General features: G+C 43.5%; 1 long non-coding RNA gene across 4 annotated transcripts in view; it reads left to right on the forward strand.

Moving 5' to 3' along the window:
- LOC137323088 (uncharacterized) overlaps positions 1-22,529 on the forward strand; it is a 247,437-nt gene that overhangs the window by 16,033 nt on the left and 208,875 nt on the right. For 3 of the 4 annotated variants that reach the window (XR_010963299.1, XR_010963301.1, XR_010963300.1), the window contains one exon: positions 16,925-16,999. The exons of the other annotated variant lie outside the window; for it this stretch is intronic. This is a non-coding gene — a long non-coding RNA (uncharacterized lncRNA). The remainder of the gene's footprint in view (positions 1-16,924; positions 17,000-22,529) is intronic. 4 annotated transcript variants of the gene reach the window in all.

A 22,529-nucleotide genomic window follows, 5' to 3' on the forward strand; every position in this document is an offset into this window, starting at 1 on the left:
AGCAGGACAATGCGATGCACTTACAAAATCCAGAACTGCTGTTCCCTAACACTAGTCTAAGTATTTTCAAAGCATCATTCCTATTCTTCTGCTTGCTGGATTAGATGGCCTTCAGGCAGCACAAATGAGGCCATATTGGTGTTAGAACTAGGGAATCCAGACCTATTACCCTCTTGAGGAGGCCATGTTGTAAATCAATGACCTAATGACCAATGACCAAACAAGGTAAGTGCTCATGGGGTTGGGGGTAATATATTAGCATGGATAGAGGATTGGCTAAAGGACAGAAAACAGAGAGTAGGGATAATTGGGTCATTCTCAGGTGGCAGTCTGTAACTAGTGGGGTGCCGCAAGGATCGCTGCTTGGGCCTCAGCTATTTACAATCTATATTCATGACTTAGATGAAGGGACTGAGTGTAATGTATCCAAGTTTGCTGAAGATACAAAGCTAGGTGGCAAAGCAAGCTGTGAGGAGGACACAAAGAGTCTGTAAAGGGATATAGGCAGTTTAAGTGAGTGGGCAAGAAGGTGGCAGATGGAGTTTAATGTGGGGAAAAGTGAAGTTATTCACTTTGGTAGGAAGAATAGAAAAACAGAATATTGTTTAAATGGTGAGAAACTATTAAACGTTGGTGTTCAGAGAGATTTGGGTGTCCTCGTACAAGAAACACAAAAATTTAGTGTGCAGGTACAGCAGGCAATTAGGAAAGCAAATGGCATTTTGGCCTTTATTGCAATGGGGTTGGAGTACAAGAGTAAGGAAGTCTTACTACAGTTGGACAGGGCTTCAGCGAGCTCTCATCTGGAGTACTGCATACAGTTTTGGTCTCCTTATCTGAGGAAGGACATACTTGCCTTGGATGTGGTGCAATGAAGGATCACTAGATGAATTCCTGGGATGAGAGGGTTGTCCTATGAAGAGAGGTTGAATAGAATGGGCCTATTCTGTCTGCAGTTTAGAAGAATGAGAGGTAATCCCATTGAAACATATAAGGTTATGAGAGGCTTGACAGGGTAAATGCTGAGAGATTGTTTACCCTGGCTAGAGAGTCTAGAACTAGAGGGCATAGTCGCAGGATAAGGGGTCGGCCATTCAAGACTGAGATGAGGAGGAATTTCTTCATGCAGAGGATTGTGAATCTTTGGAATTCTCTACCCCAGAGGGCTGTGGAAACTGAGTCATTGAGTATATTCAAGGATGAGATAGATAGATTTTTGGACTCTAGGGGAGTCAAGGGATATGGGGATCAGGCGAGAAAGTGGAGTTGAGGTCGAAGATCAGCCATGATCTGATTGAATGGCGGGGCAGGCTCGAGGGGCATTATGGCCTACACCTGCTCCTATTTCTTATGTTCTTATGTTCTTATGGGAGAGCACAGAGGGAGTGGGAGACAGTAAAACTGGAAGCTTTCTCCAAGCTTATTGCCTATATCACGATGCTCATGCTACGAGCCATTGTCCTACTGTATAACAATCATGCAGGCATACAGTCAACTTCAGTATCACAGTCAATATCACAGTCAATATCACAGTCAGTATCAGAGTCAATGACAGTGCTGCTGCAGTCTGGTTTAATGAACTAACAGCTTGCACTTTGTCCTCTTTTCAGATATGGAGAAGCAGAGTGGTCCAGTGAGTATGCTCTCAGCTCACAGCACCCTGCAGCACAAGTACCACCTCATCCAAGCAACAGCACAGCTACACAACATTCCAGAGGATGTAAACAATTGGGAAAGGGAGCACAGAGTGAGTCATAGTGCCTGGGTGAGGAAGGGCGAGTGGTGATCACTACAGAAGTCCAGGCACCTGCTGTGCGGAGGACCAGCATAGTTGTTGGTCCTAATGAAATACCTGGGGAATCATAAGAACATAAGAACATAAGAAATAGGAGCAAGAGTAGGCCATGTTGCCCCTGAAGCCAGGTCTGCCATTCAATAAGATCATGGCTGTTCTTCTACCTCAACTCTACTTTCCCACCCTATCCCCATATCCTCATATCCCTATCAGATCAGATTTGATTGGTATTTAGAAGGCTAAATACCAATGCACATAGTGACTCCTGAGACTCCTGGGAAGCCAGTAGACATAGAGAAATCTGTCGCCCTAACCTACTGATGCTGTTGATGAATGGGAAATGAAATTGTTAGGCCATCAGAATAAGTTGACTCCTTGTTGGATCTATACAGTAAATTTGCTGCCACTGCATATGTGCTCACCTGGGTTGGTCCTGTGGCATAAAATTGAGGGGCATGGTGACTTTGTCCGTCACTGGCAGTACCATATTGACAGAAGGGTGGGTCTGAAGGCCTTCATTTAGCAAATGGCGCAGCTTTGTCACAGCATCTCGGCATAGCCTATTTCCTGAACTACTGCACCTTAGTCATTCCCAGGTTGCCCTGCCCGGGATTGTACACTCTGAAAACACCATCAGTTTTCTGTGCCGCTTACATCATAGGTTGCTCTTTTAGGGTTGTCCCCTGCCCTTCTCAATGAAGTTTAGTACAAACAATGCAGTGAATTCAATTCCCATTGCTTCAACATGGTCTGAATTGTAGCTCTCTTCTAGTTGTTCAGCACTGATTAAAGAAAAGCAATATCTATGCACTGCTGCAGTGTCAGTTATAAATTGGCATTTTTAACATACTGCATATGCAAACTAAGAAGACTGCAAACTGATGTGAGTTGAATTTTAATAGCAATAATGCCAACTCAATAACCTTAGGTCATGGAGTCAGCATTATATCACTGACCAGTCACGACACGCCAGGAGAAATTTTGTACCGTGTGGTAAAGCCGGGTGAAAAACATGCTGTACCACACCCGCAAAACTGCTGCCACTTAACACCCAAAACATCAACCCCACACTCTAAACAGGGAGCCACGTTGGAAGAGGGCATGGATTGAAATGTCAGGGCCATGATCAAGCACAGTTCCCCGCAAGGTATGTGTGGGATTGGTGAATTTACCCTAAATAGCACAGGAATTAATAGCGATCCAGTCTTAAATAATTTAGAGAGAATACATAACAGTCCAAATTGTACATCATTTTTTGGAAAGGTTTTGATTGATATATTTCTCACAACATATTTATTTACTTCTGATGAAAGGTCATCGACCTGAAAAGTTAACTGTTTCTTTCTCCACAGAGGCTGCCTGACTTGCTGAGTATTTCCAGCATTTTCTGTTTTTATTTCAGATTTCCAGCATCCGCAGTATCTTGCTTTTGATACTTACTTATATTCCTCTATGTTCTTTTACTATCTTTGCCCACTGTTTTACTCTTTGCACCCATCTGTAGACAATGATATATATATATATATACACACACAGACATGTCAACCAGAATTGACCACTTGATTCCTACTGGTGTACACAAAATTACAAATAAACTTATAAAGAAAGAAAACTTACATTTATAAATCACCATTCATGACCTGAGCATGTCCCAAACACTTCACAGGCACTAAAGTACTTTTTGAAGTGTAGTCACTATTGTAACGTAGGGAAATGGCAAATCACAGTTTAACACAGATTTTCAAACTAAAGATAATAATATGGGATTGAAGAAGGATTAGCACTTGCACTCAGTAAGAGGAAATTGGATTTCTTTTGTGTGTTATTGCGGTTGTACAGTATTCAATCATTCTTTCTCTGAATACTGAAGTTTTATCAATTGGTAGGCATTAATCAATTCGTTCAGTACTTCATATGTTCAACAAAATCAGTTTGAAAAGCAAAGCAAAACATTTTTACCAAAATAAATCATCAGTAAAGTGAACTCGGCCAGAATCCAAAAACTCATGTAAACTCACAATGGTTATCTGATTCTCACCAGCATCCAAGGCTTTATAATAGAACTGCCTCTATAGATATTTCTTTCCCTTATTTCTCCCCACTCTCCTGGAAAGCATTGCCTCTTGCTTTACTGTGATTCCACATATTTTGGCAGTCCTGTGGTACTTTTCAAAGCGACCACGCTTTATGTGTGAAACTAGATTATAAATATCAGTAGGCTATTTGACTCTGGGACATCGTAGATAAGACTGAACCCTGTGCTAATCTGATATCCACAAATACACTCTTCTCAGCATGGGTCGCTAGATAGCAATCTGGAGCAGGGACATTGACTGACTTTTTTCCTCTCCCTAGCCCAGGGCCATTGAGGCCAACTGTAGCACCCAACTACTGCCCCAGCTAAGATCAAGTAACTCTGTGCACATTGTGGATCAAATCTGGGGCCTTCTGGCTTGCATGGCTAACAATAAAGTGGTGCCTTTACTTACTCGGCCATCAAAGGATCTGTTGTATTCTGAATTATGTACAAAATAAGGTACATCAATTTAAAGATATATGTAGAAGAAAATTACATTATTAATGAATCATTTCAGAAAATTATAACTACTTAATATTTACAGAAGCCAAAGATCTTTCGTTGTTCTAAAGGCGTGATTTCCTGCCTTCATGGTCCCAGTAAGAAACCTTGCCCACAAGTAGCATACAATGATCATTTAGGCAAGCATGATTTTCCATCCACTTAAATTGAGGAGTTATGATAATCCATGTTGTTTGGGCACGCACCATCCCCAGTGCTCACTTTACCTGCATAAAATGGAGCATAAATAATCCGCTGGTTTGCCTGCTTAAGTTGGATTCTTAAAGCTAAGTTAATATTCTCCAAGGTAAACTGAAATGTGTGGTGGTTTTTTGAAGAAACATTAATATTTAATTTCATTTGCTTTCCTGCATGAGTTCCTTTTGCAGTACAGTAAGCCATTTTGCACCTTAACATTGTTTGTTTACCACACTTTCCTACAGTATTGCCAATTGCTGCTGCAAAGGAACTTACAACACCTCGATTCTAAAATTCTTGCCCTTATCTTTAAAGCTCCTCATGGACTTCCCTTCCCCAGCTCTGTAACTTCCTCCAGCCACACAATCATTCCCTCTAATTGGTACTCTCCATTCCTCCAACTTGTACACCACCCGCCCCCCCCCCGCCCCACTACCCTTTGGTCCCACAATTGGTGGCAAAGAGAGGAGGAATGCACAATGGATTTCCCTCCTTAAACACATCTGCTTCTCCACCTTCTTGTCCTCCTTTAAGACCCTCCTTAAAATTCAAAACTTTGACCAAATTTTTGATCACTCGTCCCAACCTCTCACCGCCCACTATCTAAATGGCCCAGGGTGCTTGTATCTGAGTTCGTGCTTGCAACAGGAAGAGTACATGATGCAACATGCTGTGAAGTGCTTTGTTCCTGACTGACTGGTTTTCTGAGGGGGCTACAACTCAGTTTTAGTTTGTGATGTGTACCCTATCCAGTATTAATAAAGTATGCAAAGGTGTCTTCACTTTGTTTTGCCACTCCTTCTGGTTCCTTGAACCTTTTTTCCTTATTTGACCCCCATTCACCCTATCGCTATTCTCCACTCATGAAGCTTGCATCGCTGCTTTCACTGGAGCCTGGCCTCCTGCTCCAAACAGCACAACTACCTTTTGTCACACCTTCTGAGCAATAAGCAAAGCAGCGTCCTGAGAAGAGGCTATTTTTTCCATATTGCTGCTTGGCTCCATCAAAATCCTCTCAAAATACCAAACGAGGCATGCCTCTTTAAAAACTGCTTTCTTGCCAGAAATCCTGTGACATAAGAACATAAGAAATAGGAGCAGGAGTAGGCCATATGGCCCCTCGTGCCTGCTCCGCCATTTAATAAGATCACGGCTTCTCCCATCGTGAACTTTCCCCCCTCCCCCTAGCCCAATCGTGCTTTTAGCCTGGCTTCCAACTCCTCTTTTCCAGGGGCTGGAAGCCTATTACAGTTTGTAGAAAGGGATAGCTTTCCCATTTTCAGTAAGGCCAGCCCTCCCTGCTGCCAACAGTAGGATTTTGGATCTATAATGCCCAAAGTGTTATTAAGCTGATAAGTCCAAAATTATATAATTTCAACAAGGAACAGATTAGAAACAATTGTTTATGGGGTCAAATAAGGAAAAAAAGATTAGAGGAACCAGAAGGAGTGGCAAAACAAAGTGAACACACCTTTGCATACTTTATTAATACTGGATATGGTACACGTCACAAACTAAAACTGAGTTGTAGCCCTCTCAGAAAACCAGTCAGTCAGCCATGTGAGTCTAACCACCTCCCCTTGACATTCAACGGCATTACCATCGCCGAATCCCCCACCATCAACATCCTGGGGGTCACCATTGACCAGAAACTTAACTGGACCAGCCATATAAATACTGTGGCTACGAGAGCAGGTCAGAGGTTGGGTATTCTGCGGCGAGTGACTCACCTCCTGACTCCCCAAAGCTTTTCCACCATCTACAAGGCACAAGTCAGGAGTGTGATGGAATACTCTCCACTTGCCTGGATGAGTGCAGCTCCAACAACACTCAAGAAGCTCGACACAATCCAAGATAAAGCAGCCCGCTTGATTGGCACCCCATCCACCACCCTAAACATTCACTCCCTTCACCACCGGCGCACTGTGGCTGCAGTGTGTACCATCCACAGGATGCACTGCAGCAACTCGCCAAGGCTTCTTCGACAGCACCTCCCAAACCCGCGACCTCTACCACCTAGAAAGACAAGGGCAGCAGGCGCATGGGAACAACACCACCTGCACGTTCCCCTCCAAGTCACACACCATCCCGACTTGGAAATATATCGCCGTTCCTTCATTGTCGCTGGGTCAAAATCCTGGAACTCCCTTCCTAACAGCACTGTGGGAGAACCGTCACCACACGGACTGCAGCGGTTCAAGAAGGCGGCTCACCACCACCTTCTCGAGGGCAATTAGGGATGGGCAATAAATGCCGGCCTTGCCAGCGACGCCCACATCCCGTGAACGAATAAAAAAAAAATGTGTATGAAATTAACCTATAAAATTGAATTAAAATATCTTCAAAAATGGACACTCAGTGTATAACAAGCTCATGTCAGGATATCATGGGGTGTAAAACCATGGGGAGCATTCCCATAAATTCCTGATATATGCTCCCAGCAGGCAGAACCATGCCTATGTAGCTTGAGTTCCTGTGTCCATTTGCGTGTGCATTTTGGCTGTCACTCCAAACCCAAGCCCATCACTTCTATTTCCCTTTTGTTCTCCTTTTCCCTTTACCCTTGCTAGGCCTGTTTCTCCTGTGCTAATATCTCCTTATGTGGCTTGGTATCAAATTTTGTTTGATAACGCTCCTGTGTCGCGCCTTGGAACATTTTACTATGTTAAAGGCGCTATATAAATGCAAGTTTGTTGTTGTTGTTGCAGAAGCTATTCAATGTAGCTGTGGCTAGTTCTATAACTCAGGTGATCCTGTCCATTTGGTTGAGAAATGAAAGGCTGGGCCTAAAGGCAACTTTGAAGTTTTAATAAAAGAAAAATAGGATGAAAAGGGGCAAACAAAAACAGTATCACACAGTTGTCTTGTATATATATATATATATTCCCAATTATGATAGGCAGAACTTTGATACTGAAGTTTTTGTGACGGGCAGTGTTTCTGTGTGCGAGTCAAGACTATTTTATTAGCGTCATTTGACAATGGAATGTCTTCAGAAACTAAGATCTATGAGAATAAGCTGACACATACATTTGTGCAATTTTATCTTTTTGAGCTGCTGTCGTTATTGGTTGTAAGAAGGTCCCAAGCTTCAGAAAGAGAAAGTAACACAATTTTGTTAAGTTATTTGAAGCTCACAGACTAGTGAGGTATCACACAAAGCAGCTGGAGAATCTTCTTCCTGAGCTGCTCCACGGGTCCTATTGTCATTCAGAAATCAAAAACCTGGTGGATAATAGTGTTCTAAAGGTACATTTTCATTATTAGCACTCCCAGCAAAGACCTCTGTACATGAGAATGTATATTAGGAATTCAGGTACATGCCCCCACTATTTTCCATCCATTAATTTAATGTGGACGGTGGTGGGGAGTGGGGGGTGGGGGGTGCTCGCACCCAAATTCTAGCTATACACTTCTGGCATGCGCAGCTGTAAACCAGGAGCACTAAAAACAAAACAATATACCCCTTGTACTTCTATTTGATAACTTTAAGGATCAATGGCATCTCAGCTGACCTCTACAAGATTGCAGAACACAATACAATAGAATTACTGTTATTGTTCAAGCTTTCCCCAGTACTTTTTTTTCTCATGTAAATTGCTTGACAACAGTTTCCCCCCACAGAGTTTCCTATGAATCAAACTTGTATCTTTATCCCCTGCCTTTTAGAGAATAGCATAGTCCAATTAACCCTGATCATGGTAAATTGGTTACTGGAAAACACATAGCATGCCCACCACATCTAATTTCAATTCAGATGATGGAACTTATCACATCACTTGAACAGACTGAACTACTTTCCAGATTTATTTGCAAACAAAATGATTCACTGAAATAAACACATAGGCAATATGCTATACAGCACAATCATCACGTTACACTGCACATAACTGTGTTGACAGTTCAAAAAGTGTCTATAGTTCTTTCAGTTTATCTCACCAAATTCTTATAAAGGCACACAAGGGCTAATTTTTTGAATGCACACTCCCAAGAGGGACTGTCACTCAACAGGAGTGTGAAATTGCAAGCACACTCTCAATGGTTTTCAGTGCATTCATTTAAAATCATGAGAAACACGCCAATAATTACTTGATATGAACTCTCGGTGGGCAACGCTCCCCACCGAGAGCACATATTCAGAAAATTGGCCCTACTGTCTCTAGTGGGGCATAGGTAAGTGCTGCATACAGAGTTCTACACAACCTTCACATATACAACAGTACAAGTGAACAGGAAACTGAAAGGCAGTAAAAGGGTTTTGTGTTATAGGAATGTGTACTCCTTTGAAATATAAGCAAATTCTCTAAAGCAGTCAGGCAACCAAAGAGTTAGCAGTCTTAACACCTTAGTAAAGAATGGGATAATGGCTGGGGAATTGGTGGCGCTCCCATACTACAACCATAATGTTCTTAATGTAAGATATTATATTATCAGCCTGCCATTGCCAGGATAGAGTCACATAAAATCAGCCCATGGAGGATCATTGAAAACAAACAATTGACCGTGTTTTCAGGAGGCACGAAACAACAGCACAGATACAACTTCACGAGTTGGAGATTACTGTGTTTCAACTGACTGATGAACATAACGACTTCCCAGACACACAGCAGATTGCTGCCATTTTTAATGTAGAGTTCCCCAACTATTTGAAAGTCAAACAAAAGTGAAATACTGCGGATGCTGGAACACTGAAATAAAATCAAAAAATGCTGGAAAACACCCAGCAGGTCAGGCAGCATCTGTGCAGAGAGAAACAGAGTTAACGTTTCAGGTCAATGACCTCTCATCAGCACTTTCATATTTGAAAATAAAGACTGAATTCCCTTTTTTGTCACACTTCTATTGGTTTGATCCGAATGATAATTGTAACAGATGAGATCCTGCCATTCTTATAAAAGTTGCAACAAATATATCATTCAATAAAATAATATCGCTACAAATTTAATTCTTTTGTGTGTGATTATTTTATGTAATTCATTAACAAGACAATGAATTTTAAGGAGTACTCATGGGTTTCCTAAATTTATACTCAAATATTATTTTGAGCAAAGTTATACTTGAACATTGGATTGGCTGCAATAACTAAAATTACAAATTATCTTCTGGTACTCCACCATAGTCTTACCAAGACATGCATTTTTTTTCAAAGATTGATCAATTTTACTCAGTTAATAATATCCCTAGCCCTTGCAATACTACAATAGTTTACTAATTTTGCACTATCATTTAATTCATGTGATTCACAGGGATAGAGAGAAAGGGCATGATTTTGACCCCGAGCGGGGTTGTCAAATTGCGGAATGGAAGTATAGGTTTCCCAGACGGCCTTACGATTTTGACATAATGACATCTTTTATTTTTTTGTTGTTGGTTTGCCGTCTGAGTGATAGGCTGGTCTCTGTCGGACTGGAGAGCAGCCAGAGGACGTGAAAAGGTAAGTCATCAGATAAGTCTTTGATTGTATGGATGGGGCATGGTGGACATGGTGGGCATGGGGGCACCGATGGGCATGGGTGGGCATGGATGCACCAATGGGCATGGTTGAGGGGAGTCAGTCACGGGGGGAGGGATCAGGGGTCAGTCACTGGGGGTGGGGTGTCGGGATCGGGGGTTATTGCGGAGGTCCACGATCATCGGAGGGGTCACGATTGTGGGGGGGGGGTCAGAGATCGGGGGGGGTGTGATCTTTGGTGGGTCACCGCAAGTAGCCCATAAGATATGCCAGAAAGACACTTACCTGCAGTTTCAGGGCTTCTCGCCTCCTCTCACGTGGCATGAAGGAGCAGGCCCGGGAATCCTGACCCCCAGAGGTTGAAATTGCAAAATCTGTAAAAATGGAGGCCCACAGCTTCCTTGAAAGGTTTTAGTCACCAACCCGCCTCCTGGGAATGGGTTGGTTGCCCACCCCTCGTCCCACCATGGTGAAAACCGGAAATGGGTGGTTGGAGGCGGTTGGAAGCGGGTTGGGGGGGCGGGTCTGAAATGGTTACGATTTTCAATGCCCCCTCACACTCCAAACCCACCCGTTTTTCAATGTTAAAATTGTGCCCAAGGAGAGAGAGAGCCTCTAGAGGCAATTTTAACCCAACCTGCCCGTCGGGAAACTGGTGGGATCGGGTGCAATGCTGGTTTTACACCCCGACCGATTTTACTCTCCATTGAAGTCAATGGATGGTTACATCCCATCCCATGGGTTTCCCGTCCAATGAGATAGGTTAAAGTTACCCTCACTGCCTCTGTGAATCATGAATATTGAAGCAACAATGCAAAATCAATAAATTATTAAGATATTGCGAGTATTTACAGCATTGCAGTGCAAAGTCAATGGATCTTTATCAAAATCACGAGTATTGGTACCTTGTAACTGAATTCCACTTTGAACAACAACAATATGACTTTCTAAAGCGCTCCTCGCGTGCAAAGAGATGTCTTAAAGCTTTTTGCAAAATAAAGGTATTAGCCGTGGTTTAGTGGTAGCACTTTCACCTCTGAGTTAGAAGGTTGTGAGTTCAAGTCCTACCCCAGAGACTTGAACACACAGCTAGGCTGAAACTCTAATCCATCACCGAGGGAGTGCTGCACTGTCGGAGGTGCCGTTTTTCAGATGAGGCGTTAAACCGAGGTCTGTCCTCTCAGGTAGGTGTAAAAGATTCCATGGCATTATTTCAAAGAAGATCAAGGGAGTTCTCTCTGATGTCCTGGCCAATATTAATCAGTCAACCAACATCATTAAGACAGATTATATGGATATTATCACACTGCTGTGTGTTAATTGGCTGCTGTGTTTCCTACATTACAATAGTGACTACATTTCAAATGTATTTATTTCATTGGCTGTAAAGCACTTTAGGCCATCTGAAGTTGTAAAAGGTGCTATATAAATGCAAGCCTTTCTTTCTAGACACCAAAGGGAAGGGAGAAAGGGAAAACAAAGGAGTTGGAGTGAAAGCAAAGTTGAAGAGAATGGTTGTAAGAAGACTTTTTATGGCAGGAAGAGAGGTGACAAGGCAGAATTGCAGAGGTCCTGGAGAAAAAAATCCAAAGGGTAGGTAAGGGGGAAGAATAATGGCTGAAGGAATGCTCACCAATGGTAGAACAAAGGTGGTGGGGAACAAGGAGCAGGCTGACATTAGAGGAGTGTAGAGTGTAGAGTGCAGCAACAACATAAGGCTGGGGTTATGTTATAATCACTGAGGCTGGGTGGGCCGAGGCCATCGAGAGATTTGAATATTGATTTCACACCAAACTGGAAATGCACAGCAAGTCAGTTAGGTTCTGAAATAGAAAGCGAGGTAGACATTTTAGATGGGACCCTTAATCAGAAGTTAAGACTAACCTGCTGTGCATTTCAAGCACTTCTGTTTTTATTTCAGATTTCTAGCATCTGTGCTTTTTTTTCTTTCATTTTATATCCACAGCTTAACTATGGGGATAAGGAGGAAGCATTTATATGTTGAAATGTGATCTTTGAACAATCAAGCAGTCACCTTTTGAACAAGTCAATCCTTCTCATAAATTTAGACATTCTTGCTTTCTCTCAGGGCAGCTAGGCACGATATATTAGCCTATAAATAAGATGGCAATTGTAATTAATTGAATTTAAAATTATTTATTGTAGAAATATAATTTTTTTTTAGAAACTCAACACTGTAATGGGTAATCTCCTGAAATAAAAATAAGGTTAAATAAAAATTGTGGGTTGTGCAGGTTTAAAGGACAGCCTTAATAACTGAGCAAATCACATGTGCTCTTAGGCCAAAACAGCTACATCATTTCAATCTGTAGCTTTATTTCATTTAATGTATTCTGTTGATTTATATTCATCAGTCTGTGAAGCATAAGGTGACGTACATACACATTCTATTAGTCCTAACATATTTGGTATTTGCATATTCTGTAGAAATCCTGCTCTGGCATTTTTGTCTTTGCATAGAGATGAAAAAGAGATCTATTCACTCGGTCAGTAGCAGAAACCATTACCCTGATGCTTGACTTAGTCCCCTGACATTTCCAACTAGTACTTGGAAACAGCCACTAGCATAAGATCACAGCGTGATGGCCTTCTGTATTACTGTTGTCACACTTCCATTTTTTCTTGATAAACTGTGCTAAAGAGACAAAAAAAGTATAAAATAAGGGGGGAGGGGTAATTTCCGTGACGCCGCAGAAACCCCAGGAAAATTGTTGTAAACAGTGGACAAGTGGAAGAACTCCATGCAGATTCACATTCAATGTTTGGCGATCTCTCTCCACTAAGTCGCCAGCTTGTTTACACAAGTTTTTCTTTTACTCCAATGTAACAATAAATGGCCACAGCCATTGTGTGGCCTTTCCCACTGCAATTGAGTTAGGTTTTAATAACAGTGCAGAATATAGTCAAAGACTAACCAACCGGTCACATTTTATTCAGTCAGTCAAGGGCAGATTTCCCTCTTTAGCACTTGGCCATAAAGTATCATCTCGGTTGAACTCAAAGAGTAAAATCTGCAAGGAGGATTGCACACACAAAAGACAGTCCACCCGATTTTCCGTCCATTAATTTAAATGGCCAGAAAATCAGGCAGCCCATGTTACAGGTATGTGATCCATGCTGCCCGATATTCCTCTTTACGCTCCACCCAGGCAATGCTTTATGCCCAAGTACTAAACAGGAAAGTCTGCTCCTCAGTGTTTTCGGGCCCAGTGTCCCCCTGTCCATGCTAACGGCTACATATTGGTGTGATTCAAACTTTTTGCACTCTAATGAGCCCACGGTTCAGTTGCAATGCTTTGGTCCAGTAACTTTCCTAATTGAAGAGGAAATCTGCACAGATCAGTGAATCTGGTTTTACTTTCATTGCTCCTGATGTTAACAGGGGCATGGGGAACTTAGGAAGCCTCAGGTTTGTGCCTAATGTTTTGATTTTTAATCCAGATGACTCCATGACAGAATTACACTAGTCAATGGATGAAAATGCACCAATTAAACTGACAAAAACTAAAAATTTCTGGATACCATACCGCATATCAATTCTAGCAAATCAATCTCACACCTTGAACACTCATATCATCCTTTAGGCTTTCCTGTACCTTGTTTTTTTTTCTCCTACTATACAAATAATGGAACATTTTGGAAACATTTTGCAGCACAGCAAAAGGGGAGGCAGTTGAGGTACTGGATGGGGTAAAAATTGAGAAAGAGGAAGTACTAGAAAGGCTGGCTATGCTTAAAATAGATAAGTCACCCGGTCCGGATGGGATGCATCCTAGGTTGCTGAGGGAAGTAAGGGTGGAAATTGTGGAGGTACCGGCCATAATCTTCTAAACAACCTTAGATAAGGGGGTGGTGCCAGAGGATTGGAGAATTACAAATGTTACACTCTTGTTCAAAAAAGGGTGTAAGGATAAACCCGGCAACTACAGGCCAGTCAGTTTAACCTCGGTGGTCGGGAAACTTTTAGAAATGATAATCTAGGACAAAATTAATAGTCACTAGGACAAGTGTGAATTAATAAAGGAAAACCAGCATGGATTTGTTAAAGGCAAGTCATGTTTAACTAACTTGGTTGAATTTTTTGATGAGGTAACAGAAAGGGTTGATGAGGGCATTGCATTGATGTTGTGTATTTGGACTTTCAAAAAGGGTTTGATAAAGTGCCACTTAATAGGCTTGTCAGCAAAATTAAAGCCCATGGAATGAAAGGGGCAGTGGCAGCATGGATACAAAATTAGCTAAGTAGCAGGAAACAGAGAGTTGTGATAAACGATTGTTTTTCGGACTGGAGGAAGGTATACAGTGGTGTCCCCCAGGTATCGGAACTAGGACCACTACTTTTCTTGATATTTATTAATGACTTGGACTTGATTGTACAGGGCACAATTTCAAAATTTGCAGATGATACAAAACTTTGAAGAGTAGTAAACAGTGAGGAGGATAGTAATAGACTCCAAGAGGACATAGACAGGCTGGTGGAATGAGCGGACACATGACAGATGAAATTTAAAGCCGAGAAGTGCGAAGTGATATATTTTGGAAGGCAAAATGAGGAGAGGCAATATAAACTAAATGGTACAATTCTAAAGGGGGTGCAGGAACAGAGAGACATGGGGGTATATGTGCACAAATCTTTGAAGATGGCAGGACAAGATGACAAAGCAGTTAAAAAGCATACAGCTTTAAAAGTAGAGGCATAGAGTACAAAAGCAAGGAAGTTATGTTGAACCTTTATAAAACACTGGTTGGGCCACAACTGGAGCATTGTGTCCAATTCTGGGCACAGCACTTTAGGAAGGATGTGAAGGCCTTAGAGAGGGTGCAGAAAAGATTTACTAGAATGACTCCAGGGTTGATGGATTCAGTTATGTGGATAGACTGTAGAAGCTGGGGTTGTTCTCGTTAGAGCAGTGACGGTTGAGAGGAGATTTGATATAAGTGTTCAAAATCATGAAGGGTTTAGATAAAGTAAATAAAGAGAAACTATTCCCATTGACGGAAGGGTTGAGAACCAGAAGACACAGATTGAAGGTGATTGGCAAAAGAACTAAAGGCGACATGAGGAAAAGCTTTTTTACGCAGCGAGTAGTTATAATCTGGAATGCATTGCCTGAAAGGATAGTGAATGCAGATTCAATCGTGGCTTTCAAAAATTAATTGGATAAATATTTGAAGGGAAAAAATTTGCAGAGCTACGGGGAAAGAGCGGGGGAATAGGACTAACTGGATTGCTCTTACAAAGAGCCGACACAGGCTCCATGGGCCGAATGGCCTCCTTCTGTGCTGTAACGATTCAATGATACTATGATTCTACATTCAGCTTAAGTTACCACAATATAATGCTCCACTGCACTTCTAGTGTAACTACGTTTCATACACCAATATTCTGGGCTGTTTGATATTGTCAGTTTTTTGGGGGGTTATTTTGGACATGCAGATTTGTTTTCAGGTTTAGATGTATGTGGTCATTATAACTGATCAAAAATAAATTGCGATTTTCAATGCACAATTAAAATAACTATCAATCATATAAGTACCAGTTTTAAAATGAAACCATTTATGAAATATTCACAATTAAAGTGTTAACTATTCTTATTCCAAAGTCTGACTGACCTATTTGACTATTATCTATATATGAAGTAATGTAACTGAACACTTGGTACAGATGCTGACAGAACAAATTTAATATTATTGCTTTACTAGGTTTTTGTTGGTGATTTATTTTCTGCTTATTATGGTGAAGGATAGTAGCTTTGAGGAATGGTAAACCTTTCCACTTTGTTTCTCAATATAAGCATTGCGCACTCTCAGGTCAGATGCAGCACTGTCTGACTGCAGAGTAAAGTTCCCTACCCTCTCGGTGAAAGAGCACCTCCAATTACACCAGTGTCAATTGTTCCATTTCTCACAACAGCCATCTTCCTGCCCTTTCGGAGTCCAATTTCCAATTAGTGCTGTGTTGTGGGAAGTTTTGTGCTATAGACACGCACTTGCTGAGAATTGTATTGATCTGCTCAGACTAATCTCACATAGGGCTATGGCTTCCGAGGTAGTCATTATTCTCTAATCAAAATTATCGATTTTTACTATTGAAAATGTACAAAATTACATATGTAGTATTAGATCAAGCTCACTTCATAGCAATCAACAAATCACAGATTATAATATCACTTGTAAATTACTAAATAATTCTTTGAAGTCGAAGTGGAAATGTAGAGCACAGGTTAAACGTATTCTTTCATAAACTGGAATGCCATACAACATAGCTATAGTGCACAAAGGTTAGGTTTCAAATTTATTTCTGATGTAGTGGAGACCACTCTTGGACAGATAGTGTTATTTAATAAGAGAACACATTTCAGCTGTTGTAGTATTGCATTGAGATTCAACTATCTAAATCAAATGATAAACAAATTGAGGTCATGAAAGGCGCTATATAAATTAAAGCTCTTCCTTTCTACTTGCTAGAGTAAGGTGCATATAACAGCAAAGAGTTTCACACTTTTATTATAGACAGTATTGTCTTTATTACAAAAAAGACTAAGGGGCTAAGGTAGTGTTCCCACGTGCTGTGACAGCGATAGTACTGCTGTTTGGTCACTGTGTGCACCTGGAGCACTATGAGCCGACCTTGCATTATAATTAAAATCAGCTCCATTGCATAATACATTAGCACTCCTCGTGCACATCACCTGAAGAAAAAGATAATGTTATCTGGTGCCAGCAGCTTCTAAAGGGCATCTAGTCGCCTTAAAACTGTACTGCCACTGAGAAGTAGAAATGGCATCAAGAAAAGGACGATGAAGGGTACCCTTCCAGGATGCAGCTTTGGAGGCCCTTTGGCAGGAGATACTGAAAAGAAGTGTGGTTCTTTTTGCAGTAGAAGGGCATTCCTCTCCGAAGAAAGAGCCTGGATGAAGATAGCCGAAAGACTGTGAGGAGATCCTAGAAGCAGGTGAGGAAGGCATTTGCTAGTCTTAAGAAGGATGCCAAGGTGCTCAAACTTTGCTTAATTTTACAATGTTGTCTTACGATACATCCTAATAGCATGTCATTGTAATCTTAATGGAGATTCATAGAGGGAGAAAGCACAGTACTCTGGCAACTATTCATCTATTTTCCAAATGCACCAGGTGTGCCATATTTTAGCATTGTGCTCTATATTTTTGCCATGTCAGTCAACATATGTATGGTGCATGATCACAGACTCCCACTAAGTGGTTGACCAATGAGTTCTTCTTTTGTCACTGCTGAGGACAGGTTTTCTTCTGCATCTGTTCGATGATAATAGCATTTTGCATGCCAACATTGTGTAAGGTGCATCAGGTGACAGTCCTCAAGGATACCTAGGATGACTTGTAAGCAAACTTCCACATGTCCTGCTTTTTCTCATCCAGAAGCCACAGGTAGAATTTTCATAAGTCTTATTTAGGCAGAGATCAATTATTGTTGAATTGTCTAGTGTCCACAAATGGCAGATCAGGTGCAGTTTTAAGAGGATGTGAATAGGTATTGGAGCGAAACTCTAGAATACAGTGTAATAAGTAATGAAATAGCTGGATCAACATGTCAACATCAACTGTGTCTACTTGATGCAAATACCAAGCAGAGTCTCCTCTAATGAACAGAAACAAAAAATGGCTAAATGGGCCAAATAGATGCTGACTTCCAGTACTGCTGTTTAGACCCTGAAACTAGGGGGGTAATCTTAAACCCCAAGAACAGGTGGGTAGGGGGTGGGTGGGCAGTTAAAGTAGTGGATATTTGGAACAAGACCGCATCCCAGCTCCAACGCGCCCACTTCTGGGTTTAACCCAGGCAGGTTTGTATGCCTGTGGACAGCAGACACTAGGAAGTCCCGCCCCTACTAAAAGCCGTCGGGGCCGATACTTAAATGGGCAATGTACCTCACTGAAATACTTGAGGTACTTAATATTTTGTGTTTTGGAAAACTTAAATGAATTTAACCTTACCTGTTCGGGCTTCCCATCGCTTCTGATTCACGTGAGTTGAAAGCAGGCGGGAAGGGCCGGATCCATGAGGTGTGCCTTCATTGTACTGTTTGTGGGCCCGGAGGAGCAGGAGTGCTTCATCCAGGCCCAACAAGCTCACCTGGCCGACAGGACCCTCGCGATCGGCCGACCCTCCCCCCCACCAATGGTGGAACCTCTCTGCTGGTGGACCTCCCCTCTGATACTGGACCGCCCACCCCTGATGCTAGATCCCTCTCCCCGATCTTCTATGCTGGCTGACCCCCACCACCAATGTCGTCGCTGGCTGACCCCCCACCTACTCCGATCTCCGTTGCTGACTGGACCCCCTGTTGTTGTCGCTGGCTGATCCCACCCCGATGTTGTCACTGGCTGACCCCCCCCCCGATCGCCAATGCTGACTGGAACCCCCGGTGCTGTCCCCACCCACCCCCCAGTTTTTTGCAATGCCGATGATCTCTCTCTCCCTTCAGGCCACCTCCCCTCTCTGATTTGTAGCTCTTTTCACTGCCGACAGGCAGCCAGCCTGTCAATCTGGCTGCCTGGTGCGTGGGAAACCCAGAAGCAGGAATACTCACCATCACTTTAGTTGGGATTGCAGATTGCGACGCACTGATTTCGCTTCCGGGTTCCCCACACGAATATCTGCGGACGCGTCGGATACCCGGCTCTAAGTAAAAATCAAGCCCTAGATATCACTATGCCATTTTGTGAAGTAAGCTTTGAATCTTGCCCCTAATTTCAAGGCATAGGCAGATGCTGTAGAGCAGCAGCCTGTGTTTGGGCTTTGATGAGGGACAGTGATGGAGTGTGAAGTGAACTGCAGTCTGTTTTAATGACAGTCTGTAATTGTACGGCTCTCTGGTGAATGAAACCTGCCCAGTGTGTTTAGTGGCATGCTTTCCTTACCCTTGTATGTAGATTCATCAGCCAATTGCATTGATATGTTTTTAGTCAAGGTCAGGGGGAAAAGAATGAGATTAACATCCTCTGTAATGGATTTTCCATGTTAGTAAAGAATTTGGAGGGCGACCCACTGCATCGGCAGCTGCAATAGTATACAAGGGTTCCTGTACACAAGAGAGTTGCCAGCGTATATCAGAAAATTACAGGCCTGCCTACTCTTGGGCCTATTTTGGAAATTGGTATTAATGACCTACATATGTCAGTCCAGATACTTATGACTGTAGTCCATGGAGAAGCAGACATGAAAAACTCCACAAAAGCCACTAGTTGTGGTCTGTGTGAGATCTCTATTCCAGGGGTGAGGCCGCATGGAGCAAATGCTTTACAGCGTTGAGTAAGCCATATATCGACATCTCTTTACTCCCTCGGTCTTTTTCTTTATTTCTTCTCCTCCGCCACTTTCTTCCCCACGGGGGATTCCTATTCCCAATTTTCCGCAAGCTCATCAGAGAATCCGGAATTAACTCCCTGTGCGTTCATTTGCTTGGGAGGTAACATAGATTTTATTTAATCAGCTAGAGTACTAATTTGTTAAAGAAATCAAATCCTTCATGCAAGGCATCCTGGATCAGGAATCTAACTACCCTCCACCTATGCCTGAACTTTGCCAAGAGCTGCATGATAATGGGATGGGGTGGGGGAGCAAAACTCAGTGCACAGAAAGCTGAAAAGTTTACTAGTTTAGCATCATATTCCTGAAATCTGACTTCTAAGAAGGAATCTATAGAAGGGAGTGCTCCCAGCAAATTGGTTGAAATGGGGACCATTTTGGTGCATTTTGTGAGGGGCAAACTAGATTCATTTAATGGTACTTTCCTCAGTAGTTTTCGTGACCTGCTTAGTCTCCTCCTCAGAGGATATTAATATTTGGTTTTGTGCTATATTTAATCTATTCCTACGATTGTGTAGTCTGAAAGGCGACTGTTTGGCCCCGATATTAGCGGGGAGGAGGGATGGCAGTGGAGGGGGATGATTGGACGCGAGGGTAACCCGCCCAATAAAAAATGTCAGTTTCACACGCGAGTCAATTGGAGCAACTTAACGTGGCTTCCAGGTTTGCCATCCGAAAGCTGCACAGTGGGCGGACTGTGCACCCGCATCATGGGCTGTCAGCTAGAGGAGCTCTATTTAAAGGGGCAGTCCTCTTATGGCTGCCCTTGGAGCAAACACCCACACACCACAATGGAGCAGAACAGGGGCAAGGCTGTTCCAAGATTCAACGATGCCTCTCTTCAGGTGCTACTGGATGGGGTGAGGAGGAGGAGGGATGTGTTCTACCCGGCGGACGGGAGGAAGTGGCCTGCCTCTGCCACCAAGAAGGCCTGGCTCGAGGTGGCAGAGGAGATCACCAGCAGCAGCAACATCTCCCACACCTGGATTCAGTGCAGGAAGCGCTTCAATGACCTAACTAGGTCAGCCAAAGTGAGTACACTTACTGATTCTGCTACATTCCGTCTTCCACATCACCGCCCCCACCCCACAATTCATTCTGCACTGCCAACACCACTCTATACATCATTCCCCACACCCACTTAAGGCTCATCTTCAAGTTGCCTGCACTTCCTCAGCACTTCCACACCTCCCCGTTAGTCACCTCACCACTACCACTCAACCCAATCCTCGTACAATGTCATGGCTCTGTGTCATACTAACTCACCCTTCTGTACTTTCTCCCCTTATAAGAGAAGAGAGCTCAGAATGCAAGGGAGAGGACGAGAACCGGAGGGGGGGGGGGTGCAACAAATCGTCATCCTCACAGACGTGGAGCAGGAGGCGCTGGAGCTCAGCCGAACCCTCGAGTGCTGGTCTGTCGGGGACGCTGAGACTGGCACCCGACAAACATCAGGTGACAGAACTTTAGCATTCAGCACACACAATATGAATTGATGTTAACATACCTTGTCATCTTCAGCACCTCAGTATGCTCATCGCAACATGACACATCTTTGATCATGCTTAATATAGCCTTCTGTTCTCTTAGGGACTTCAGCAACTGTTGTGATGGCAGAAGACGATTCCTCAGAGTACTTGGCTGAAGGTGCACTGTCACATCTTAGCGAGCCATCCACCAGCGCAGTTACTCACACCTCGGTGGGTCCTAGTCCTCAGTTGGTTGGGTTGGCACCTGGTGAGTCACCACACACATGTGAGCACGAGCAGACACTGGTGGCAGGGGCAACTGCGGAGAGTCCGCGTCGGTGGGAGTACTCCTTTCCAGGCTCTGCTTAGCTGGACGCAGATGCTGAACCTGGGGGACATCCTATAAAGGGAGAATGATCAAGGAACAGCAGCACATTTGCGAGGTGCTGGAACAGGTGCCACGCGCACTCTCCACAATAGCGCAGAGGATGGAGGAGTCCAACTCCTGCATGAGTGGAATGGTGGCACAGGTATGGGAGGGAATCTCTGAGATAGTGTCACAGGGACATGAGCAACTCCCTGAGATAGATACACTAGTACTGGCCTCACAAGGCTTCACACATGTCCTCCAAACTGTTGTCCAGCAGAGTGGTAGGAGTAATATGGGCCTGGCCCAGGGGAGGGATGATTGTGAAAGGGGACGTGGAAGTGGGGATGCCACTCAAAGTGCTCCCATGTCTCACCTGTTGCCCCCTCTCAACCAATACCCGCAATGCTGCCTCCTCTCCAGGTGGCCGAGTTTGCCCCTGCACAGGTGCAAGTGGAGTAGTCTTTGGAGGGGCCCTCACGGACACCAAAACCCAAAGGGCGTAGGCCCAAAGCATCTAAGCGGTCAGGGCATGAACAAGAACAACCTGCCACTACCTCTGCTGCAACCACAGGGATGCACCACGTAGAAGTAGTCGGAAGAGAAAGGTGAAGGTTTTGTAAGCACGAAGGGTATACACAAGGGTGTTTGACAGTTGATCATGTTTTTTATTTATATTAGCTTTTTGTTAAACTCACATTAAATATTATGATTGTCACCACTACTACCATGTCTTGGCCATTCTTGACTGGCTTTTGTGATAGGGCCCTTTCATGAGGTTCACCATGAACGGTGCCACTTGATGCCACCCATTGGGTCACTTTACAGTGGGTGTATGTGTAGTTGCAGGACTGTTTTGTGCAGGGGGGGTGGAGGGTGCTGGTGTGGACGCTGTTCTATCCAGGTGGTGTGAGGACTGGACTCTTCACACTGATGTTAGGAGAACCGTTCACATATCAGTGATTCCCTGGCCTCACGAACAGCCAGGTGAGCCGTTGCTCTGCCCATGGGTTCCTCCTGCTCCTCCTCCTCCTCCGTCTCCTCCTCCTCAATGTGGGTAGCAGATGTGGATGGGGCCTTCTCAAGCGGTGCCCCTCTCTGTTGTTGCCCTCTGTGCTCTTGTGCAGGTGCCTGTGGTGCAGCACTATGTTGTGGAGCTCCAAGTGGCGGAGGTGGACTCTGTACCTGGCAAGGCTTGTGATGTTGCTCGTCCTCGGATGTAGTGACGAATGCAGCCATGGCACCCCCCATCCTGACGGTGTGAGTTTGAGGGGGTCTGCAAAGTAGTTAAATATGTTTGA

Source organism: Heptranchias perlo, chromosome 6 (genome assembly GCF_035084215.1).
Source record: "Heptranchias perlo isolate sHepPer1 chromosome 6, sHepPer1.hap1, whole genome shotgun sequence".
Lineage (NCBI taxonomy): Eukaryota > Metazoa > Chordata > Chondrichthyes > Hexanchiformes > Hexanchidae > Heptranchias > Heptranchias perlo.